We start from the raw sequence: 27,809 nt of genomic DNA, 5'->3' as shown, positions 1-27,809 counted from the left end.
GCGTCTTCTCTCCTTCGTAACTGGCTACAAAATGGCGTCCGCTCACCGCCAGGAGGGGGGCAAAGAGACTACACCGAGCCCGCCGTGACGTCATCGCTTCTCATTGGTCGGCGCGCGGAGTGGCCAAACAAATCGACTGGGAGAGAAGAGTCTCGGGGACCCGCCCACTTTGTCTCACTGAGGGGAGGTGTGTTCTCATTGGTTGCTACGGAAGTTTATTTTGCATGACAACGGCTGAGGGGAAAATGTACATAATAAACAATGTGTAATGCCACTACAACGTGTGTATAATACAACACATACAGATTATACGCTCATATAATGCCTCATATTACTATAAACCTGTGTATACTACAGCCCACACACATTATACCCTCATATACTGCCCTGTATTACTATAAACCTGTGTATACTACAGCCCATACACATTATACCCTCATATACTGCCCTATAATGCTATAAACCTGTGTATACTACAGCCCATACACATTATACCCTCAAATACTGCCCCATGTTACTATAAACCTGTGTATACTACAGCCCACACACATTATACCCTCATATACTGGCCTATATTACTATAAACCTTTGTATACTACAGCCCATACACATTATACACTCACATACTGCCCTATAATGCTATAAACCTGTGTATACTACAACCCATACACATTATATACTCATATACTGCCCTATAATGCTATAAACCTGTGTATACTACAGCCCATACACATTATACACTCACATACTGCCCTATAATGCTATAAACCTGTGTATACTACAGCCCATACACATTATACCCTCAGATACTGCCCCATGTTACTATAAACCTGTGTATACTACAACCCATACACATTATACACTCATATACTGCCCTATAATGCTATAAACCTGTGTATACTACAGCCCATACACATTATACACTCACATACTGCCCCATGTTACTATAAACCTGTGTATACTACAACCCATGCACATTATACACTCATATACTGCCCTATAATGCTATAAACCTGTGTATACTACAGCCCATACACATTATACCCTCATATACTGCCCTATAATGCTATAAACCTGTGTATACTACAGCTCATACACCTGATATACTTATATACTGCCCTATATTACTATATACCTGTGTATACTACAGCACATACACATTATACACTCATATACTGCCCTATAATGCTATTAACCTGTGTATAATACAGCCCATACACATTATACACTCATATACTGCCCTATATTACTATAAACCTGTGTATACTACAGCCCATACACATTATACCCTCATATACAGACCTATAATGCTATAAACCTGTGTATACTACAGCCCATACACAGTATACACTCAGATACTGCCCTATATTACTATAAACCTGTGTGTACTACAGCCCATACACATTATACCCTCATATACTGCCCTATAATACTATAAACCTGTGTATACTACAGCCCATACACATTATACCCTCAGATACTGCCCCATGTTACTATAAACCTGTGTATACTACAACCCATACACATTATACACTCATATACTGCCATATAATGCTATAAACCTGTGTATACTACAGCCCATACACATTATATACTCATATACTGCCCTATAATGCTATAAACCTGTGTATACTACAGCCCATACACATTATACACTCACATACTGCCCTATAATACTATAAACCTGTGTATACTACAGCCCATACACATTATACCCTCATATACTGCCCTTTATTTCTATAAACCTGTGTATACTACAACCAGGGTCGGACTGGGGGGCCTAGGGCCCACCAGTGAAATAGATTCTGAGGGCCCACCTACCTCTACATGGAAATATTACCTATATCGTAATATCTACGGCGCTGGGTCCTGCGATTAGCGCTCAGCACCGTAGGGCTACGGCGCGTAGGCGATGCCTAGCCGGCATCGGGGGTCACGGGATGTCAGTGGTAATCTACCGCGTACATCCCCAGGTAACACCCGTGGTCGGAGTGGGCTCCGATCGCGGGTGTTTAACCCGTTGAATGACGCGGTCAGCACGACCGCAGCCTTTAACTTGCCTTTGGGGGGTGCCAATCGTTGCTATGGCAGCCCTGCAAACGGAGGCCCCTGCAATAGCTTGAGGTATCTGCAGGGCCAGATTAAGGGTCTCAGCAGTATGGAGCACCTCATTTAGGACGGGGCCCCCCTGCTTGGCAGCCGATGCGGGGACCCTCTCAAAACAATATTTGTAACAAGATACCAGATACTTAGACTACATTCACATGAACGTATGCCCCCTGTCCAGTGCTGGTGAGGAGGAGGGATGTACACTGCACAAACTGGGAAGGTAGGACATCTTTTCCTTGTGCACAGAGAGGTATGATGCCACACATGTGGGGTCATATATACGACTGCAAGCTTGCAGCCTCATATACATCCCATGGACTGTAATGTAAATGTGGCCTTTTTAAAATACAATTGCCACAGACCAAAAAAAATGTAGCTGGGTTTACAATGATAAAGTATACAACTTACATACAAATTCAACTTAAGAACAAACTTGCAGAATCTATCTTGGGACTGCCTGTACTGTTACCAATTAATACTACGACAAGACCAATATTCCAAACAATAGCGCTACAATTTCCAAATAATCCTCCAAACTGCGACCCACAGCATCGCCACAACATGAAGAGAATGCCAACATCCTGATAATGAAGACAAGACTCTATACACAGACCAGTATTACCAATAATTTACCACATATAAACTCCACTTACTGATGAACTTTACCGCCATATTGTTATTGTTAACACACCACTGAGCAGAGAACAATATCACTAATAGTACCTCTGTACAAGCCCAAATAATAACAGTACATCCTGATTATCACCACTACATAATGACTGAATAATACTGCAATACTATATGATAACCTACACACAGACCCGTATGTACCAGCTTATAGTGACTATATAGTAGTAGATACCGGTCCTGCACAGCGGCCACAGTGTCATCCAATGACTTACAGGTGACGTCCCTGATGCTGTCTCCTCCCTTCTGTCTGATCTTCCAGGAGACTTCTTCCATCCATGACTCTCTGCGGATTTATAAAACAGACATGGTTGGCATCATCCTATATGCATCTCATATCTGTCCCTCACAACTGACCACACTGTGCCCCCGCATATATTTTATATACCCTTCACCTCACAAGTGACCACACTGTTCCCCTACGTATATTATATACGACCCTCACACCACAACTGACCACACTGTGCCCCCACATATATCATATATACCCCTCTCACCACAACTGACTGCACTGCACCCCCACATATATCATATATACCCCTCACATCACAACTGACCACACTGTGCCCCCACATATATCATATATACCCCTCACACCACAACTGACCACACTGTGCCCCCACATATAACATATATACCCCTCACACCACAACTGATCACACTGTGCTCTCACATATATCATATATACCCCTCACACCACAACTGACCACACTGTACCTCCACATATATCTTATATACCCCTCACACCACAACTGACCACACTGTGCCCCACATATATCATATATACCCCTCACACCACAACTGACTGCACTGCACCCCCACATATATCATATATACCCCTCACATCACAACTGACCACACTGTGCCCACACATATATCATATATACCCCTCACACCACAACTGACCACACTGTGCCCCCACATATATCATATATACCCCTCACACCACAACTGACCACACTGTGCCCCCACATATATCATATATACCCCTCACACGACAACTGACCACACTGTGCCCCCATATATATCATATATACCCCTCACACCACAACTGACCACACTGTGCCCCCACATATAACATATATACCCCTCACACCACAACTGACCGCACTGTGCCCCCATATATATCATATATACCCCTCACACCACAACTGACCACACTGTGCCCCCACATATAACATATATACCCCTCACACCACAACTGACCACACTGTGACCCCACATATATCATATATACCCCTCACACCACAACTGACCGCACTGTGCCCCTACATATAACATATATACTCCTCACACCACAATTGACCACACTGTGCTCCACAGATATATCATAAATACTTCATCAGCTGTGGTCAAAGGGTTAAAACTCACAGGTTTGTGCGGACTCTGGGTGTTAGCAGTGGGTTATTGCTGCAATGTGCAGCAAAACCCATGTCTGTATGACGAGAGCTCGCCCTGTGCCCTCTCCACACATGCTTAACGGCTCAATTCTGTAATATTACGGCAGGGAGCGTTTAGGGGTTAATATACTGGGCCACTCATGTATTATATATACTGGCCCCCTTAATTATTTAATATACCGGTCCCCAAATAAATTAAGGGTACTGTCACACATACTAGTAGCATAGGGGGCTGTGCCTCGGCCTGATCTCATTAGCGCTACCAGTGAAACTCGTGTCATTGTTCACGCAAATAGGTTCGGGCCGAGGCACAGCCCCTGCGCTAGCGTTGCGTTGGAAAACACAGCGTTAGCGATACATGTGACCACACTCTTAATATACTGGGCCCCCCCTCAATTTATTATTAAATATACTACCCCCCCTTGTCAACCATTTTATATATTGGGCCTTAAATAATTAATAAATATACTGGTACCCCCCATAATGAAATATTGAATATACTGGTACCCCCATAATGAATTATTGAATATATTGCCCCCCATAATGAATTATTGAATATACTGTCCCCCATAATTAATGACTATATTGCCCCCATTCCTGAATATACTGCCCCCATGATAATTGAATATACTGCCCGCCCAATTATTGAATATACTGTCCCCATTATTGAATATACTGCCCCATAATAAATTATTAATTATACTGCCCCCATAATAAATTATTGGATATACTTCCCCCATAATAAATTATTGGATATACTTCCCCCATAATAAATTATTAAATATACTGCCCCCAATAATAAATTATTAAATATACTGCCCCCATTAATTATTAAATATACCGCCCCCCCCCCATAATAAATTATTGGATATACTGCCCCCATAATAAATTATTGGATATACTGCCCCCATAATAAATTATTGGATATACTGCCCCCCATAATTAATGAATATACTGCCCCCATTATTGAATATACTGCCCCATAATAAATTATTAAATATACTGCCCCCATAATAAATTATTGGATATACTGCCCCCACAATGAATGAATATGCTGCCCGCTCCCTTAATTATTGTATATATTTGGCCCCCGGGCCCCACCATCTTTTACTGCTGTTAAAATAAAAAAAATCTTGTACTCACCTCTGGCTCCCGCGTCTTCATTCTTCTTGCCGCTGCCGAACAGGAAAGGGTGCGCGGCCGCGTGGTGACGTCATCACGCGGCCGCGCATCCAAGTTCAAAGAGCGATGTGCGCCGGGGTTGTTCTTCCGGCCACATCGCTCTAGTAATAGTGCTCGAGCGGCCGGAAATGGCCGCATCGAGCACTATAGCATCGCGTGCAGGAGCTTCCGGTCCGGATGGACGGAGGCCCCTGCCTTACTACTGGGTATCCGCCGGGGCCCATGGTGGCGCCGAACAGATTATCATTGGCGCTATTGCAGCGCTAGGCCGGGGCCTCTGCAAAATAGTTCGGGTCACGGCGCTGGTGCTCCAATAGCGCCAATCCGGCTCTGGGTGTCTGGGACAGGGGCCCACCGGGGAATACCCCGGCCCCCCGCCAGGCCAGTCCGAGCCTGACTACAACCCATACACCTGATATACTCATATACTGCCCTATATTACTATATACCTGTGTATACTACAGCCCATACACTTTATACCCTCATATACTGCCCTATATTACTATAAACCTGTGTATACTACAGCCCATACACATTATACACTCATATACTGCTCTATATTACTATATACCTGTGTATACTACAGCCCATACACATTATATACTCATATACTGCCCTATAATACTATAAACCTGTGTATACTACAGCCCATACACATTATACCCTCATATACAGACCTATAATGCTATAAACCTGTGTATACTACAGCCAATACACATTTTATACACATATACTGCCCTATAATGCTATATACTTGTGTATACTACAGCCCATACACATTATACACGCATTTACTGCCCTATAACACTATAAACCTGTGTATACCACAACCCATACACAATATACACTCATATACTGCCCTATAATGCTATAAACCTGTGTATACTACAGCCCATACACATTATATACTCATATACTTCCCTATAATACTATAAACCTGTGTATACTACAGCACATACACCTAAAATACACATATACTACCCTATAATGTTATAAATCTGTGTACTACAGCTCATACACCATATACTCTCATATACTGCCCTATATTCCTAAAAAAAAACCTGTGTAGACTACAGCCCATACACCTCATATACTACCCTAGAATCCTATAAAATTGTGTAGACTACGGACGATGCACCTTATACCCTCATATACTGCCATATAATCCCATAAAACTGTGTAGAGCAAAGCCCATACATCTTATATACTCATATAAAGCCCTATAATCCTATAAAATAAACCATACTCCTTACACCCACATATACTGCCCTACAATCCTATAACACTGTGTAGACTACATACACCCTATATACTTATATATTGCCCTATAATCCTAAAAACCTGTGTATACTACAAAAAAACATATTGTTGTTCTTAGAATTGATCGCCATATCTCAATATCCACATCATGGTGGGGGTCAAGCTCAAAGGATCAAATAAAGGGAAGCACACACTTAGGGGGGTCCCACAGAAAACCAGCCCCCCATGAAACTAAGCAGGAGCAATCCCAATCAGTCCTAAAATCTTTAGAGCAGTCACACATCAACCATCTAGGGGAGCCAAGTTCTTGTGATTACTCAGATTTCATGTAAACAAATGCTAAGAATTGTTGATTTCGGGTCAATCTGGCCCTATTCATATACGCACAATCTCGACGCCCGACTGATTTGCATAACAATTAGTGGAGACGATGACCTCCTGCGGCTCCCAACACCACAAAATTTGTGAGAGAGGACAATGTGAAACTTGGCCCAGGTGCCTGAACCCCCCCCCCCCCCCCCATAACTACTCTAAATATTATAGGGGTCCTATATAGTTTAACAAGTGACTAATGTATAACTAGTAATCAGTGCTGAAGACCTTTGATACAAGAAACCCCAAAACTAATATGACCCAAATAGTTTGACCTTAAACCAAAAGCTCTAAGTAAATACAGGTCCAGTTGCCCCCTCAATATAGACCTAGTCTAAAACCCATAAACCATAGAGACCCTCTAGACTAGACCTTGTAAATGAATACAGACCACAGAGCAGACCCCTAACATAAATATGAACACCCTATGCCAACCCCCCCCCCCCCCCCAAATTCCCATATCCCACTAGTCTAGACCTTCTTAATGTATACAGACCACAGGGCAGACCCCTAATATAGATATAGGCCTTGTAATCCCCTACTCATACACCTTCTTAATTACAACAGAAACCAAACCAGACTCTCTTATATGAAGTGTATACCAGACCAGACACACCTAAAGGAATACCGACCCTACACTAATCTAATACAAGTCCCAGACCTCATATTATGGATTGTTTTATAAGGAAGTGGGCCCAAGGGGGTACATTATAGAATGTGGGAGCTACAAGGTTATTCTTATTCTGTGCAACAAAATAAAGTTTTGTCCTACAAAATACCCTTATTGTGATTAACTCTTTGGGGCACATGTATTATCACATCTGCGCCAAAAAAATGCCTGGGTTTTAATGTTTTTTTTGGCGCAGAACTGTTGCGGATCATTTATAATGAGTTTGCGCCAGAAAAAACAGATGTTTCCGACTACCCCGACACCTCTGTCTTTTTTTTGCGCAAGTGGGCGTGGCCTAACGTTTCCACATTATCCATCACATTTATGTGTATTTTGTTGGCCAGGAAAAAATTGGTCACAGAGCGAAATTAAGGCCCAGTCCATGTAATATTTTGGCGCACATCTCATTGATGTCGGCATTTTTATTGCGCCCGACTGATCAGTTCCGTGTACCCATTAATTACTAAGAGCCTTGCCCCACTTAAATACATCGAGCTGTGCTTTGCAGAGACTGATCTCTGATGCCGACAAACGTGCTTGCTCCAGAATGAGTAAATCCCCCCCTTTGTGTCTCTGTGACAAACTGCAATTCTGATCAACAAAATGCCATTTTGAATTAACCTTTTCTTTAATGACAAAATTCCATTCTTTGTAACAAAAATATAAATCTTTGCCACTAAATACTATTTCTTATGACAAAATGCCATTCTGTGCCACAACAATCTCATTCTGTGCAACAAAATCCTATTTCTGTACCACCAAATTGACTAAGAACAGTGCAGTGTGTACTATGTGCAGTGTCCTGTGTAGTGTGCAGGGGGCGCCAGATTAATGATTTCTGGTGCACGTTCATGAATCTCGCGCCCCCTGCACTGCTCCGACAGAGTGCACCAACTTATTTTGTAGGGTGTGAAGTGGTTTCTAGGTGGTACCGGGTGCTGGGAGTGATTCATAATAATAATAATAATTCTTTTATTTATATAGCGCACACAGATTACGCAGCGCTGCACAAAGCATGTCAAATTGGTCCCTGTCCCCATGGGGCTCACAATCTAAACAATCATAAGGCCTTTCCGTCTATACCGGACTCTTGCTGGTGCTGTGCCGTGCATGCTGCACAGGCTCGGACTGGCCTGGCGGGGGGCCGGGGTATTCCCCGGTGGGCCCCTGTCCCAGACACCCAGAGCCGGATTGGCGCTATTGGAGCACCAGCGCCGTGACCCGAACTATTTTGCAGAGGCCCCGGCCTAGCGCTGCAATAGCGCCAATGATAATCTGTTCGGCGCCACCATGGGCCCCGGCGGATACCCAGTAGTAAGGCAGGGGCCTCCGTCCATCCGGACCGGAAGCTCCTGCACGCGATGCTATAGTGCTCGATGCGGCCATTTCCGGCCGCTCGAGCACTATTACTAGAGCGATGTGGCCGGAAGAACAACCCCGGCGCACATCGCTCTTTGAACTTGGATGCGCGGCCGCGTGATGACGTCACCACGCGGCCGCGCACCCTTTCCTGTTCGGCAGCGGCAAGAAGAATGAAGACGCGGGAGCCAGAGGTGAGTACAAGATTTTTTTTATTTTAACAGCAGTAAAAGATGGTGGGGCCCGGGGGCCAAATATATACAATAATTAAGGGAGCGGGCAGCATATTCATTCATTGTGGGGGCAGTATATCCAATAATTTATTATGGGGGCAGTATATTTAATAATTTATTATGGGGCAGTATATTCAATAATGGGGGCAGTATATTCATTAATTATGGGGGGCAGTATATCCAATAATTTATTATGGGGGCAGTATATCCAATAATTTATTATGGGGGCAGTATATCCAATAATTTATTATGGGGGGGGGGCGGTATATTTAATAATTAATGGGGGCAGTATATTTAATAATTTATTATTGGGGGCAGTATATTTAATAATTTATTATGGGGGAAGTATATCCAATAATTTATTATGGGGGAAGTATATCCAATAATTTATTATGGGGGCAGTATAATTAATAATTTATTATGGGGCAGTATATTCAATAATGGGGACAGTATATTCAATAATTGGGCGGGCAGTATATTCAATTATCATGGGGGCAGTATATTCAGGAATGGGGGCAATATAGTCATTAATTATGGGGGACAGTATATTCAATAATTCATTATGGGGGGCAATATATTCAATAATTCATTATGGGGGTACCAGTATATTCAATATTTCATTATGGGGGGTACCAGTATATTTATTAATTATTTAAGGCCCAATATATAAAATGGTTGACAAGGGGGGGTAGTATATTTAATAATAAATTGAGGGGGGGCCCAGTATATTAAGAGTGTGGTCACATGTATCGCTAACGCTGTGTTTTCCAACGCAACGCTAGCGCAGGGGCTGTGCCTCGGCCCGAACCTATTTGCGTGAACAATGACACGAGTTTCACTGGTAGCGCTAATGAGATCAGGCCGAGGCACAGCCCCCTATGCTACTAGTATGTGTGACAGTACCCTTAATTTATTTGGGGACCGGTATATTAAATAATTAAGGGGGCCAGTATATATAATACATGAGTGGCCCAGTATATTAACCCCTAAACGCTCCCTGCCGTAATATTACAGAATTGAGCCGTTAAGCATGTGTGGAGAGGGCACAGGGCGAGCTCTCGTCATACAGACATGGGTTTTGCTGCACATTGCAGCAATAACCCACTGCTAACACCCAGAGTCCGCACAAACCTGTGAGTTTTAACCCTTTGACCACAGCTGATGAAGTATTTATGATATATCTGTGGAGCACAGTGTGGTCAATTGTGGTGTGAGGAGTAAAAAAGTTATATGTAGGGGCACAGTGCGGTCAGTTGTGGTGTGAGGGGTATATATGATATATGTGGGGTCACAGTGTGGTCAGTTGTGGTGTGAGGGGTATATATGTTATATGTGGGGGCACAGTGTGGTCAGTTGTGGTGTGAGGGGTATATATGATATATATGGGGGCACAGTGCGGTCAGTTGTGGTGTGAGGGGTATATATGTTATATGTGGGGGCACAGTGTGGTCAGTTGTGGTGTGAGGGGTATATATGATATATATGGGGGCACAGTGTGGTCAGTTGTCGTGTGAGGGGTATATATGATATATGTGGGGGCACAGTGTGGTCAGTTGTGGTGTGAGGGGTATATATGATATATGTGGGGGCACAGTGTGGTCAGTTGTGGTGTGAGGGGTATATATGATATATGTGTGGGCACAGTGTGGTCAGTTGTGATGTGAGGGGTATATATGATATATGTGGGGGTGCAGTGCAGTCAGTTGTGGTGTGAGGGGTATATATGATATATGTGGGGCACAGTGTGGTCAGTTGTGGTGTGAGGGGTATATAAGATATATGTGGAGGTACAGTGTGGTCAGTTGTGGTGTGAGGGGTATATATGATATATGTGAGAGCACAGTGTGATCAGTTGTGGTGTGAGGGGTATATATGTTATATGTGGGGGCACAGTGTGGTCAGTTGTGGTGTGAGGGGTATATATGATATATGTGGGGGCACAGTGTGGTCAGTTGTGATGTGAGGGGTATATATGATATATGTGGGGGTGCAGTGCAGTCAGTTGTGGTGAGAGGGGTATATATGATATATGTGGGGGCACAGTGTGGTCAGTTGTGGTGTGAGGGTCGTATATAATATACGTAGGGGAACAGTGTGGTCACTTGTGAGGTGAAGGGTATATAAAATATATGCGGGGGCACAGTGTGGTCAGTTGTGAGGGACAGATATGAGATGCATATAGGATGATGCCAACCATGTCTGTTTTATAAATCCGCAGAGAGTCATGGATGGAAGAAGTCTCCTGGAAGATCAGACAGAAGGGAGGAGACAGCATCAGGGACGTCACCTGTAAGTCATTGGATGACACTGTGGCCGCTGTGCAGGACCGGTATCTACTACTATATAGTCACTATAAGCTGGTACATACGGGTCTGTGTGTAGGTTATCATATAGTATTGCAGTATTATTCAGTCATTATGTAGTGGTGATAATCAGGATGTACTGTTATTATTTGGGCTTGTACAGAGGTACTATTAGTGATATTGTTCTCTGCTCAGTGGTGTGTTAACAATAACAATATGGCGGTAAAGTTCATCAGTAAGTGGAGTTTATATGTGGTAAATTATTGGTAATACTGGTCTGTGTATAGAGTCTTGTCTTCATTATCAGGATGTTGGCATTCTCTTCATGTTGTGGCGATGCTGTGGGTCGCAGTTTGGAGGATTATTTGGAAATTGTAGCGCTATTGTTTGGAATATTGGTCTTGTCGTAGTATTAATTGGTAACAGTACAGGCAGTCCCAAGATAGATTCTGCAAGTTTGTTCTTAAGTTGAATTTGTATGTAAGTTGTATACTTTATCATTGTAAACCCAGCTACATTTTTTTTGGTCTGTGGCAATTGTATTTTAAAAAGGCCACATTTACATTACAGTCCATGGGATGTATATGAGGCTGCAAGCTTGCAGTCGTATATATGACCCCACATGTGTGGCATCATACCTCTCTGTGCACAAGGAAAAGATGTCCTACCTTCCCAGTTTGTGCAGTGTACATCCCTCCTCCTCACCAGCACTGGACAGGGGGCATACGTTCATGTGAATGTAGTCTAAGTATCTGGTATCTTGTTACAAATATTGTTTTGAGAGGGTCCCCGCATCGGCTGCCAAGCAGGGGGGCCCCGTCCTAAATGAGGTGCTCCATACTGCTGAGACCCTTAATCTGGCCCTGCAGATACCTCAAGCTATTGCAGGGGCCTCCGTTTGCAGGGCTGCCATAGCAACGATTGGCACCCCCCAAAGGCAAGTTAAAGGCTGCGGTCGTGCTGACCGCGTCATTCAACGGGTTAAACACCCGCGATCGGAGCCCACTCCGACCACGGGTGTTACCTGGGGATGTACGCGGTAGATTACCACTGACATCCCGTGACCCCCGATGCCGGCTAGGCATCGCCTACGCGCCGTAGCCCTACGGTGCTGAGCGCTAATCGCAGGACCCAGCGCCGTAGATATTACGATATAGGTAATATTTCCATGTAGAGGTAGGTGGGCCCTCAGAATCTATTTCACTGGTGGGCCCTAGGCCCCCCAGTCCGACCCTGATGCTGCACGTGTGGTGGACCTGCAAGAAGCTTAAGCTATTTTGGGACTAGGTATTTGGGATATACAAGCAAATGTCTGGAAAACAAGTGAACCCCTCTCCTGAAATTGCTCTACTGTCAGTCCTCCCTGAAAAAGGATACATTGAGATTCTGCTTAGTGGCCGCTCGAGCGGTGGTACCCACGCCACTGGCGCTCGGTTGTTTGTCCTTCGTTATCGAAATGGGCCCAGGAAATGACCCGTCTTTTTCACATGGAAGAGCTAGCTGCTGTGTCGCCAGATACCCATGAGCGGTTTTTGCGGGTGCGGGAGCCCTGGATACGTTTTAGGGAATCCGGGGAATATAAGACCCTCTTTGGAGACTAGATTCATCAAACAGTCTCCCCAGTCCCCTTCTGTTTATATCTCCCCTCCCTACTTCCTGAGCCTTTCTGTGTACCTGGCTTACCCACTTTTATCTATTTGTCTCCATTTTCCCCCGCTGTGTGGTCCTATGTGGTGTGTATTGAGTCTGTTGCCCGTTTCATGTGTTAATACGTTACTCCCAGATAACTTCGGGTCCAGAAACAGGAATTAGACGATTTCCAATTTGCGCTGGGATTTTGGTGCACGCGATCGGATTTTGGCACATCGGCTTTCACATGACAGAAATGGGGGTGGGGGGGTGGAGTGGCCATCAGACAACCCGAAGGATTCGGAAAAACGTTGGAATTTAATAAAGAATTGTGTCGCAAGATCATGCACTCACATACACTGGGAAGAAGATGGTGAACTCCGGCGGACCTCGGCGCAGCAGCGACACCTGGTGGATGTCAGGCGCACGGACCTTAGTGAATCCCGGCAGAACCCGAATCGGCATCAGAGAACGCGCCACTGGATAGCGACTGGACCGGGTAAGTAAATGTGCCCCATTATGTTTCATAAAATGCATTGTGAACAAACGGAAACAAACTATTTTATCTGTACGGATTTTAATGGTTTTATACGCTGTGTTGTGACAGTTGGCGTTATGTAATGGGACATAAGGTGGATGTTGCGCTCTGTACTATGGGGCACATTTATCATACACTGGCGTTAAGTGTGCCAACGTATGATGGTGCCCTCACTCCCCCCCCCCCAGCATGGACCGGAGGAGGCAACTAGCAGGAACCGGTGGGGCACTTCTACACCAGGACAGGGTGTAGCTACAGGGCAGCATGGCTCACTTTATGGCCCCCTTCCTGGCCAACTAGCGTAGAGGGCTCTGAGCTGGGAATTGCGAGTAAATCACGGCTCGTACGCCTATAACTTTACCTGCCCATATCTCCGGTTCTGTTTCTCACAGAACCACAAGCCTGGTGAAACCATGATTCTAGCTGCTATAGAACCCAAGATATAGGAGTCAAATATGACGCTCCCCTGCAGCCTCTAAACTTGACTCACCTCAGGCAAATATGACACCTCTCTGCTCATTATTACTTGACTTTGGAGGAGATTTTTTTATGTAAAAAAAAAAAAAATAGGGAATTCTAGAAAGAACATTTCATCCCCGACCTGAGGTAGGTGGTAGTTTTAACCCCCCCCCCCCTAGTTCTTTGCGGTTCTCTGGGTTGTTTTTACATCCGGCTGTCCATCAGCCATATTTTTTTTACTTTTTCCATTCTTAGAGGTATGTGCGGCCTGTTAGCTGCAGGACAAATAGTAGTTTCTACCATTCAATATTTTATACAATGTACACTGGAAAATAGATTCCAAATGTGGCTAATTTCATTATTTTCTAACAGGCACAGCTTTACACACTGTGTAGTCCTGGTGACACATCCGCTTTCTTGTTTTGGGTCAATACAATCACAGAGATACCAAATTTCTATAATTTTTTTTATTATACATCTGAGAACAGAGCAGTATAAGGTCATTTTTTGCAAGACAATCCGACTTTTCATTAATGTAATTTCCTGTATAGTCTTTTGAATTTTATGGTGCAAAAGTGTCGATTGAACATTTTTTCTGTTAAGACATTCACCGCATGGAGAAATTATTGTCATATTTTAACCCCTTACTGACATTTGACATAATAGTACGTCACATGTTGGCTGCAGGTGTATGGAGAGGGATCAAGGGCTCCATACAAGGTGGGTGTTTGCTGCATATTGCAGCAAACACCCACCGGTAACACCAGCGGTCATGTCTCTCACTTTTTCAGTGTATTGATCCGCATAAGCATAGTACATCTGCATGCAAACATATTGGGGCAGATTTACTTACCCGGTCCATTCATGATCCAGGGGCGCGTTCTCTGCGGTGGATTCGGGTCCAGCCGGGATTCATTAAGGCAGTTCCTCCGACGTCCACCAGGTGGCGCAGCTGCGCTGAAGCGCATCGGAACGCGCTCAAGTACACCGGCCTATTCCTAGTGAAGGTAAGTGCAAGCTCTGCGACACTTTTTTTGTTTTAAATGCAGCGGTTTTTCCGAATCCGTGGGTTTTCGTTCGGCCGCGCCCCCCGATTTCTGTTGCGTGCATGCCAGCGCAGATGCGCCACAATCCGATCGCGTGCGCCAAAATCCCGGGGCAATTCAGGGGAATTCGGCGCAAATTGGATATATTCGGGTAACACGTCGAGAAAACGTGAATCGGGCCCTTAGTAAATGACCCCCAATGTGGAAGATTTACTTACCCGGTCCTTGTACTTACCCGGTGCGTTGTTCGACAAGGATGGGGGTCTGCCGCGATTCACTAAGGTTGTGCGTCCAATTTCCTTCATGTCTCGCTTCACTGAGATCCGCCGGAGTTCACCTTCTTCTTCCTGGTGCATGTAAGTGCTTGATCTTGCGACACAATTTCGATTTTAAATTCCAAGGTTTGTCCGAATCTGTCGGGTTGTCCAACGCCACGCCCCCCGATTTCTGTCGCATGCAAGCCTGCGGCGATGCGCCACAATCCGATCTTGTGCACCAAAAACCCGGGGCAATTCGGCGCAAAAAGGAAATATTCGGGAAATCCGACAGAACCGCGGTCCGCAGACCCTTAGTAAATGAGCCTCATTATGCTGGAAGTCGTCATAATAATATATAAACATAGAAAAATCGATACTATAAAGTATATAAGAAAATAACATACCTCTGAGTTCTGTTGCTGTAAACCTACAGAACCTTGTTGTAAGTGTTTGATTTCCCTGCAGAGCCACCATAGGAAAAATATGGCATTATATTTTTCAGTCAGGTTGCGTCACATGTGGCGGTAACTCATGCTTTTTTAAAGGGAACCTGTCACCAGGAGACCCATTTTTAGCACTCCCCCAGTCCCCACAGAGCATAGTACATACACTGCCAAAGTGTTTTTGTATTAAAAATAGGTTTTACAGAAAAAAAGATATGTTATATTGTACCTTTCATTAGCATCTGCTGTGTGACTAGGCACTCGTCCCCTGGGAGTGGCTGGAAAGGAGCAGTTTCTGCCCCACCCTTGGGAAACTGCTCCTCCATGTGACCTTTTAAAATATATGAATAACTCCCCACACTCGGGATTGGCTGTAGCGGAGCAGGGGGCGTCGCTAAGCCAAGTGATGGGTGTTTTCATATATTTGAAAAGGACACATGGAGGAGCAGTTTCCCAAGGGTGGGGGGAGAAACTGCTCCTTTCCAGCCACTCCCAGGGGGCAACTGCCTAGTCACACAGCACATGCTAATGAAAGGTACAATATAACATATCTTTTTTTCTGTAAAACCTATTTTTAATACAAAAACACTTTGGCAGTGTATGCACTATGCTCTGTGGGGACTGGGGGAGTGCTAAAAATGGGTCTCCTGGTGACAGGTTCCCTTTAAAACGCAACGCAGCTGAAGAGAGTTTTGTCCAATTGAATTGCGGTTAACATTTGCGTTTACAAAACGCAACCGTTAACACGTGTTAACAAAACTAATGCGTGAAGGCCACATGTGAATGCACCCCCAAATGCAACGCTAGGGCACGGGGGTGGCCTCAGCCCTATCAAAAATGCGTTTGAAACGCAAGTGATTGGTTACAGATTGTATGGGTTTTACTGGAAATAATTATGTGATCAGGCCAAGGCCCGCCCCCGTGTATTAGTATGCGTTTGTAAATGTTGCACTAGCGGGACGTTTGACCACACCCTTAGGCGTGTTTTCTGCGATTGGAAATGAGTGGACCCAAAGTTTTCGTTCAGGTTCAGGGGTTTGGGTGTTTTCAGTGCGACCCTGACATATTGCCGGATTGGTTTGTTGGCCAGTGGTGTCAATTTTCCGGATTCCGTGTCGCACAGGACGCACCCCAAACCCAAACAGAAACTCGTTTCTACCTGCAATTCTTTTTTTTATAAGTTGCAAATTTTGGTGCAAAAAAAGCTGCAAAGCAGTTTGTCCCATTTCTTTCATCCAGGTTTTCCACCCGAATCGCAGAAAAATGTGCAAAAACCAAAATGTCCAAAAATGTGCGACACAAGAAAGAAAATGTAAATATTCTCCATTGGCTTTTCTTTTGAAAAAATAGCAGGTTTTATTCATGTAAATTATTTAAATCTAAATATACTTTTTTGGGGGGGAGCTTAAACATTTGAGGAAAATTATAGAAATCATTTTTTAATATTCCCGCTGTTGCCCACCAGGGGGAACTTCTATGTCTATGCCCATAGTAGCGCAGGAACAGGAGCTGTCCCTATGTCCTGAGCTCAAACTCTGAACAGGGGAGTCCTGCATACACACCACATATATACCACTGCTATAGGTGCCTGTAATGACCAGGACCTTGTGTAATATGCTCTATTTAAAAATTTTGTTCTGTTCTCCTGCTTTAAAGGACATCTACCACCAGGATGAAGGACTGTATGCCAATAAGCATGAGGGGCTCCAGGCTCTATTAACACCTATGGAGCCTGGAGCCCCTGTTCTGTGGGGCACATTTACTTACCCGGTCCTGTTACGATCCAGCTGCGCGTCCTCTGTGGAGGATTCGGGTCTTCCGGTGATTCACTAAGGTAGTGCACCCAATGTCCACCAGGTGTCGCTGCTGCGCTGAAGTCCGTCGGAAGATCACGATCCGTTGCTGGGTGCAGTTAAGCGTGTGTCAAGCGACACTTTTTTTTTTACGGAAAAACGCGATTCAGGCCCTTAGTAAATGACCCCCTGTGTGTTTGTAGAGTGCTGGAGCTCCCTCTAGCGGTAGTGGTTTATTTTTTAAAAAAAATCTAAAATTATTAATACTTCCAAAAATTTGAAAAAAATTGTTGACAGTAATTTATTTTTGCGACAGATCTCTTTACTGGCCCTGGCATATGCAGGTTTTCTCTGTGCTTCAGTGCTGTAGTAGGGGGCGCTAGCGCTTGTCCACCATTACACCTACATATAGTATTATATGTTCCAGAGGAAATATTGCTCTCATTGTAACATCTTCTCTCCACAGTCATCAGAGATGAAATTTGTAGATGACGTCATCCTGCACTGAATCAAAAAAATCTTCAATAGCTTAAAATATTAGGTAAGGGATGAAATGTCCTTTTCTAGAATTTCCTCTTTTATGTAAAATCTCACCCATTTACCTGTATAAAAAACGCAAATATGACTCTTCTCCTCTTGCCACTTGCATTCCCAACTATGTCTGTAGCTGTCTGTATCTCTGGTTCTGGTTCTCTCGTCATAAGCCTGATGTGATCTGAAAGAAAAGATTCTTATCTTTAATATGACACAAAAACATGTTTCTAGGTACTACAGGACATAAGATAGGGGCTTCTGAAATGACCCACCCCATGCTAAACATGAGCTATTTTATGTGAAAATGGGATGAGAAGAGCAGAATAACTACAGCGGTAGAAGCCATAGCAGTCGCTATGGGGCCCACAGTGACAAGGGGGTCCGGCCACCAGACCAGCCACGCTGACGAATGGAGGATGTGCACTACTACATACATATAACAGGGCACATCTTCCACAGTACACAATCGGCAGCTTAGTTAAGAAATATCAGTAGAACGGCAGGACTAGGAATCTATCATATCCACTTCCCACCATCTACTCCCTCCATGTGTTCAGCAGCTACTTGGATATGAAGACGGCCGGACAGTATATATATGTGTGTGTGAGTTTATAAATGTATATATGCTCTATGTGTGTATATGTCATATGTGTGTTTATGGTGTGTATGCATCTGCTGTATATGTATGTATGCTGTATGTGTGTACAGGGTGTATCTTTGTGTATATACTATGTGCATGGTGCGTATATACTGTATGTATTTGTGTATATACTGTTTATCTGAGTATATTATGTATATATACTGTATGTGTGTGTATATAATGGGGCAGATTTACTTACCCGGTCCGTTCGCGATCCAGCGTCGCGTTCTCTGCGGTGGATTCGGGTCCGGCCAGGATTCACTAAGGCAGTTCCTCCGCCGTCCACCAGGTGGCGCTGCTGCGCTGAAAAGCATCTGAACGCACTCAAGTTCACCGGGCCGGACCAAGTGAAGATAAGCGCATCCCAAGCGACACTTTTATTGTTTTAAATGCGGCGGTTTTTCCAAATCCGTCGGGTTTTCGTTCGGCCACGCCCCCCGATTTCCGTCCCGTGCATGCCAGCGCCAATGCGACACAATCTGATCGCGTGCGCCAAAATCCCGGGGCAATAAAGTGAAAATCGGCGCAAATCGGAAATATTCGGGTAACACATCGGGAAAACGCGAATCGGGCCCTTAGTAAATGACCCCCAATGTGTGGTAAAACCTGGGAACCATCTCGGTGGCAGGTTCATCTAATGAATATCATTAGGGCACTTAGAAGGCACTGAAGGATTAGCCCTAAAAGGGCTGCTTTTAGTGCTAATCCTTCAGTGCCTTCTAAGTTTTGGAATCTTTACCCACCCTAATATGCATATATCTGAAAGAGGCTACTGTGGCGTAGAGTAGCCAGAGCTGAAGCTACACAGTGTTTCTACTACACGCCCTAATATTCTCTTTCGCACCTCCTACTACCATATCTTCAGCGCACAACTCCTCATCCGTGCTCTGCATAGGCTATTTTTGCAGAGCTGGCGGCTGTGTGTACTCGGCTCTGAAGCCAAAGTTCTGGCCATGTGCAGTAGCTTCGGCTTCAGAGCCGAATACGTGCAGCCCCCAGCTCTCGGCTTTAAAGATTATTATTGTTATTACAAATAGGAGCTCATTGCAAGGATCTGGGCTAAGTCGACTTACAGTGTTCTTAGACAGGTTTTAGTCAATGGTTGTTTTAGCTTTAAGCTTCTTTCAAAGAGACACATCTCTGCCCAAGCAGCAGAGACAATTTGGCTCCTGTTACCAGCCCTCTAACACCCAGGTCAAGACTGAGGTACTACTAAATTATTGTTCCGCAACAGAATCATCACCACAGCCATGCGATTCAACACCTCATGTGTGCCTGCAGGAAGGATCGTTTACAGTCTGTTACCTGCTGATGTTCAGGACTGTTTGCCATAATAGAGACTGTGAATTTTTGCAAAAAGTGTGATCCTTGGTCTATCGCTAACACCACAGGTCTCCACTTCACTACCTGCCCGGGGATCCATTGTGTCTACATCCATCGAGAGTTCCCCAGGGAAATCCCTTCTCTATACTGCTTCACTTCTTCTTGCATCTCCCTTTTTTTACTATTATTTCAAGCCCCCCAGGGTACTTTAACCATGGGGGTTCTGATTGTTGGGGTAGGATTTAAGACATCCTCTTTTAATGTGCCTCAATTGCGTGTTTCTTATCAATTGTAAACATAAGCAAGTAATGACTAATTTGCTGATTCAAGTCTCACTCATGCCCCGGGCAAGTTGGCACTGCGTGAACTTTATTTATTCTACTAGACTATATAGAAAGAATAGAAAAAAGAGCTAGACAGGGAGGAGCATAGAAAGCATAACAATATCAGACATCGTTTTGATTGGAGAGCTTCTCTGCTGTCGCACGTTCACATCATAATAGTACATTCCCAAAATTCTTTAGTCCTGATGTTTTGGTTATAATCCACGATGCCGGCGCCATCTTGAAATGAAGTCTCTGTTACAATGCTTTTAGGAAAATAAGTAGAAATGACAGGATTTGATCTATCAGCTAGGTTTGCTAGGTTTAGCTTAACATGATCATTCATATAATATACTGCGATATGAAAAATGGACAAACCCGTCTCACTCGCTCTTGATTACCTGTTGGATATGGACGGTGTGCCAAACCAGTGAGGCACATACAGGCAGTGTCGGACTGGCCCACCAGAGTACCAGAGGATCCTCCGGTGGGCCCTGGCTCAACCCAATACTGAACCCCAGAGGTCCATCAGAAAACAACACAATTTGAAGGCTACTAGAGTATATTTCCATGGAGATAACGAAGAGTTAGCCCCCAGATTGATTTTCTCTGGTGGGCCTAAGGAAGCCCAGTCCGACACTGCATGCAGGTATTGATAAGAAAAAAATCCAGCTTGACGTCCTCCTTACAATGTGGCCAAATGTATTGATCGGGAAGCTCCTCACACTATCGGGTACAAACACAAGAAGCAATCAACGCGTTCGGTGTTAGCCTTAGTCTTGGTCTCACTAAGACTTGATCAAGACGAAGGTTAACCCCGGAAACGCGTTGATTGCTTCTTATATTTGTACCCGATTGTAAGGAGGATGTCGACCTGGATTTTTTACTCATCACTACCAATATACTACACTACAGCTGTATTGGAGTACATTGTAATGATGGTGAACCTTTTAGAGACCGAGTGCCCAAACTACAACCAAAATCCAATTATTTACCGTGACGTGCCAGCATGGAATTTTAAGCAGTAACTTATTGCTACCTGTTCTTCCACATCTTTCAATCGTATCGGCCGCCTGAGGCCACCAATACAGTTGAAAGAAGATGGCAAATTCAGATTATCAGATTGTAGCTTCTCTCCAGGGTCTCTCTGTACAGGAAGAATGGTGGGTCCAGCGGGATGACCTCCAAAGACAATGCAGTTCTGTCAACACTTTCTCAATTTTTCCGCAGTTCAAAACAGCCAATGAAGTGTCGCTTTAAAATAGCGCTGAGAGTAGATTTCTTAAATTGCTTGGGACTGCAGGAAGATTCAGTGTTTGGTGAACTTTGTCCGGGGGCAATGGCCTGGGTGCCCACAGAAATGGCTCTAAGTGCCACCCGTCCTATAGGTTCGCCACCACTGGGCTATGACATCACATGGGCAGTCCAAGATGGCAGCACCCACATGCAGTGCTGTTAGGTGCCACTTAACAGGTCAACTGCCACGATCAGTGCCAGCGATGTGGGCTGTAAAAATTTAACTCACCAAGACATTGGTGACAATCACCAACCGTGATTATTTTTTTACTCACCACACTTGTAGTTTTTGTGCTCTTTTTGTGATATTCCATACGGCCACTGGGTGGCAGAGTAAGTCAAGCTCTACTATGGGAAGCGGTTGTTATACCGCACATTCCTCCATCTCCTTCTGCTTCGCTTTCAGCCTCTTTGATGCGTTTGTGTGTTTAGTCTGTGTTTGTTTTATAGAGTTATTTTGCCAGGGGCTTTGTGGCACGACTGCGCAGCAAGCGATCGAAAATACACAAGAGCAAAGCTGCGCCACTCCGAGGAGAGCGAGGACCTGGGGCTGCTGCCTTATACCAACTCCCAATCCACACAGGGTATGAAAGCTCAATCTGCATAGATTAGTAGTACAGTATATAGCGTACGCCTGTCACCTCTGTGTCAGCCACTATGTCTGCTACAGCAGAAGTTCTACCAGTGGTCGAAGGGCTGACATCACATCCGACCCACGATGGTGCAGGACACATCTATACAATGGGCATAAGGTTCTCATAAATTAGGGTCTCTTTTACCCTTTGCTATTTTTACTACTAGTGACCTATTTATTTACCAAGGTCTAGGGGTCACTATATGCCCTGTATAATATTAGTTTATTCTACAGCAGTGTCCTCTAGTAACCTAACCCCATATGATTCCATAGAAGCCTATACATCCACAGAGCCCTCTAGTAACCTACCTCCATATAATCCTATAGTAGCCTATACATCCACAGAGCCCTCTAGTAACCTAACCCCATATGATCCTATAATAGCCTATACATCCACAGAGCCCTCTAGTAACCTACCCTCATATGATCCTATAGTAGCCTATACATCCACAGTGTCCTCTAGTAACCTACCCCCATATGATCCTATAATAGCCTATACATCCACAGTATCCTCTAGTAACCTAACCCCATATGATCCTATAGTAGCCTATATTCAGAAGTGCCATCTGGGAAACTCCCCCACATGGTAGAAGCCTAACCCACAGAAGGGCCTTCTGTAACATTCCCCCTAATAATCCTTTAATTGCTTATCCTAAAGCAGTGTCCTCCGCTAACCTCCCAATATGTTCAAATAAAAGTCTATCCTACAACATCCTCTGGTACCCTCTCACATGATCCTGTAGTCGCCTATCCTACAGCATCGCATTCTGTAACCTTCCCCCATATTATCCTTAGCCACCTATACTAAAGCGGAGTTCTCCTGTCACCTCTCCCATATGATCCTATAGAAGTCTATCCCACAGCAGTGTCCTCTGGTAACCTATCCCTATATGATCCTATTGAAGTCTATCCCACAGCAGTGTCCTCTGGTAACCTATCCCTATATGATCCTATAGAAGTCTATCCCACAGCAGTGTCCTCTGGTAACCTATCCCTATATGATCCTATAGAAGTCTATCCCACAGCAGTGTCCTCTGGTAACCTACCCCTATATGATTGTACAGTAAGTAGCCTATCCCGCAGCCTTGTCCTCTGGTAACCTGTCCCTATATGATCATACAGTAAGTAGCCTACCCCCCAGCAGTGTCCTCTGGTAACCTACCCCTATATGACCGTACAGTAAGTAGCCTATCCCACAGCAGTGTCCTCTGGTAACCTATCCCTATATGATTGTACAGTAAGTAGCCTATCCCACAGCAGTGTCCTCTGGTAACCTATCCCTATATGATTGTACAGTAAGTAGCCTATCCCACAGCAGTGTCCTCTGGTAACCTATCCCTATATGATTGTACAGTAAGTAGCCTACCCCCCAGCAGTGTCCTCTGGTAACCTGTCCCTATATGATTGTACAGTAAGTAGCCTATCCCACAGCAGTGTCCTCTGGTAACCTATCCCTATATGATTGTACAGTAAGTAGCCTATCCCACAGCAGTGTCCTCTGGTAACCTGTCCCTATATGATTGTACAGTAAGTAGCCTACCCCCCAGCAGTGTCCTCTGGTAACCTGTCCCTATATGATTGTACAGTAAGTAGCCTATCCCACAGCAGTGTCCTCTGGTAACCTATCCCTATATGATTATACAGTAAGTAGCCTATCCCACAGCAGTGTCCTCCGGTAACCTATCCCTATATGATTGTACAGTAAGTAGCCTATCCCACAGCAGTGTCCTCTGGTAACCTGTCCCTATATGATTGTACAGTAAGTAGCCTATCCCACAGCAGTGTCCTCTGGTAACCTATCCCTATGTGATCATACAGTAAGTAGCCTATCCCACAGCAGTGTCCTCTGGTAACCTATCCCTATGTGATCATACAGTAAGTACTCTATCCCACAGCAGTGTCCTCTGGTAACCTATCCCTATATGATTGTACAGTAAGTAGCCTACCCCACAGCAGTGTCCTCTGGTAACCTATCCCTATGTGATCGTACAGTAAGTAGCCTACCCCACAGCAGTGTCCTCTGGTAACCTATCCCTATATGATCATACAGTAAGTACTCTATCCCACAGTAGTGTCCTCTGGTAACCTATCCCTATGTGATCATACAGTAAGTAGCCTATCCCACAGCAGTGTCCTCTGGTAACCTATCCCTATGTGATCATACAGTAAGTACTCTATCCCACAGCAGTGTCCTCTGGTAACCTATCCCTATATGATTGTACAGTAAGTAGCCTACCCCACAGCAGTGTCCTCTGGTAACCTATCCCTATGTGATCGTACAGTAAGTAGCCTACCCCACAGCAGTGTCCTCTGATAACCTATCCCTATATGATCATACAGTAAGTAGCCTACCCCACAGCAGTGTCCTCTGGTAACCTATCCCTATATGATCATACAGTAAGTAGCCTATCCCACAGCAGTGTCCTCTGGTAACCTATCCCTATATGATTGTACAGTAAGTAGCCTATCCCACAGCAGTGTCCTCTGGTAACCTGTCCCTATATGATTGTACAGTAAGTAGCCTACCCCCCAGCAGTGTCCTCTGGTAACCTGTCCCTATATGATTGTACAGTAAGTAGCCTATCCCACAGCAGTGTCCTCTGGTAACCTATCCCTATATGATTATACAGTAAGTAGCCTATCCCACAGCAGTGTCCTCCGGTAACCTATCCCTATATGATTGTACAGTAAGTAGCCTATCCCACAGCAGTGTCCTCTGGTAACCTGTCCCTATATGATTGTACAGTAAGTAGCCTATCCCACAGCAGTGTCCTCTGGTAACCTATCCCTATGTGATCATACAGTAAGTAGCCTATCCCACAGCAGTGTCCTCTGGTAACCTATCCCTATGTGATCATACAGTAAGTAGCCTATCCCACAGCAGTGTCCTCTGGTAACCTGTCCCTATATGATTGTACAGTAAGTAGCCTATCCCACAGCAGTGTCCTCTGGTAACCTATCCCTATGTGATCATACAGTAAGTACTCTATCCCACAGCAGTGTCCTCTGGTAACCTATCCCTATATGATTGTACAGTAAGTAGCCTACCCCACAGCAGTGTCCTCTGGTAACCTGACTACACTTTGTAGACTTTTTTCTGCTATCAGATACAGAATAATGCGATTACTTCTCTATTTTTGCTACATTTCGAGACATCAATGTCATCAGGATTCTATCAGTAAGAGGAGACGGAATGATCATCTTGTGGATGAGAAGAATAATCAGCTCATCTATATTCCGCTCATACACATCTTGCTCCGGGCCGGAGGGGAGAAGCCGATAAACTTACTTATTAACCATAAGATGATCTGGGATTAGTCACAAGTAACGAGATTTCCCGTCTACCCGCAGGCAATTTAGAGAAGTGTCCTCCACCGCGCAGCCTTGGCGAACACCGTGTCATCTGCACTTGGACAAAGCTGCTCCAAAAAATTCGGAAAACATTTCTCCACTGTCCCTGGACTGGACATATTTCCAGATATGGTTGGCCTCCCGATGGTCCAACTTGAAGTTCCGAGGTCCCATATTTGGAACAAAGTCTATAGAAAATTCTGAATTTTCCTACATCTTCTTTGGCATTCACGAAGCGTCGTCCTCCAGTCTCGCCCCGCCACGTTCCTCGCCGGATACGAGCGGCTGAAATGTGAAATGGTCACAAGGTTAAACTCTTGTCTCCCCAGAGCCGGAAACAGCCTGAGGTTATGGCTGGAAAGTCAGACATCTGAGATGTGTCCCAGAAGAAGGAAATCATGGCTTCTCCAAGATTGATCACATATGGGAATGAAAAGAAGAAAAATCCCCTTAAAGGGCATCTACCACCAGGATGGAAGACTGTATGCAAATGAGCCTGAGGGGCTCCAGGCTACATTAACACCTATAGAGTCTGGAGCCCCTCAGGCTCATTTGCATACAATCCTTCATCCTGGTGGTAGATGCCCTTTAAGGCCCAGTAGGACCATAGGTGATGACCATGAATTACTTACCTACTGATACCCACCCTTTTTATTACTGTATACTTACATGCCAGTCCGGCCTTTGGAGCTTAAAGGTACAACTCATATTAAGAGACCTTATATCTGCAATTGGAGGCAGAGATCTGCAGGATATTGTATGCGCTGATTGGGTGAAGTTCATCCATTTGGAGGACATGGAAACTCTGCCTTTTGTTTCTAAATAAATAACGGGGCAGATTTACTTACCCGGTCCTGTCGCGATCCAGCGACGCGTTCTCCGACGAGGATTCGGGTCTTCCGGCGATTCACTAAGGTAGTGCGCCCGATGTCCACCAGGTGTCGCTGCTGCGCCGAGGTCCACCAGAGTTCACCATCCTATTCCTGGTGCATGTAAGTGTGTGTCAAGCGACACATTTTAAAAAAAAAAAATACCACTGTTTTTCCGAATCCGTTGGGTTTTCCGACGGCCATGCCCACCGATTTCCATCGCATGCCAGCCGGCGCCAAAAAAAATTAAAAATTGGGGAAACCCGACGAAAGTGTGGCTGCGGAGCCCTTAGTAAATGAGCCCCAATGTCTAAATTTTGTCTACCTCTTGCCCACCACTAGGTGGAGCTACCTTTATGTAATTTAATAGAATGGGAGGTGTATGCAGTGAGCGCCACCTAGTGTTGGCTGCAGGTATATAGAATTTGATCATGTACTTGATCGGTAATCTCTGCACCATCCCACATCATCAAGTATATTAGAATATAGTTATAGAGTGTATCCCGGACAGGATTTTTTTCCATGTCTATTGTGGGTACAAATAGGCTAGGAATTGCCAGTGAAGCCGTGGCTTCTGGGGACATGTACTCACACTGCTGTGCTCTTAGCTGTTTGTACTGACATTGCTACACTACACCTCTTCCCTCTGCTCTGAGTAAAGTAATATACTAAGACAGTCAATAAGGGCAGTTAAATGGGGCAATGCAGAGAGAACAGAACACAGCAGTGTGAGGACATGCCCCCAGTGCAGTTACAGTTCTGGAATATTTAGACATTTTTTTGCTGCTACTAGCATCATACACACAGGTATGATTACACATATTTCCAGGGTCAATATATACCACTACCTACAGAGAGCAAAGAGCACAGCAGTGTGAGGACATGATATGATTACACAGCTCTCAAGGGACCATAAATAACACTGGCTGAAGAAAGCACAGCAGTGTGAGGACATGCTTCCAATGCACTTGGAAAGGCTATAATCCTGGAATGTAAATCCATATTTCACAATCCTGCTGCTACTAACAACATACACAAAGTTATGCAAAGAGCACTTAGGACAGCAGAGTGAGGACACACCCCCAGTACACTTGGAGAA

The 27,809-nt window shown here is 44.7% G+C and overlaps 1 long non-coding RNA gene across 1 annotated transcript; it reads left to right on the top strand.

The window, feature by feature from the left end:
- Positions 1–6: 6 nt before the first annotated feature.
- Positions 7–26,260, top strand: LOC140117360 (uncharacterized). The gene is made up of 3 exons (XR_011853007.1): positions 7–187; positions 18,207–18,281; positions 25,842–26,260. It is a non-coding gene; the product is annotated as an uncharacterized lncRNA (long non-coding RNA).
- The last annotated feature ends 1,549 nt before the right edge of the window (positions 26,261–27,809 follow it).

Source organism: Engystomops pustulosus, chromosome 2 (assembly GCF_040894005.1).
Source record: "Engystomops pustulosus chromosome 2, aEngPut4.maternal, whole genome shotgun sequence".
Classification (NCBI taxonomy): Eukaryota; Metazoa; Chordata; class Amphibia; order Anura; family Leptodactylidae; genus Engystomops; species Engystomops pustulosus.
This window is presented reverse-complemented; position numbering and strand designations above follow the sequence as displayed.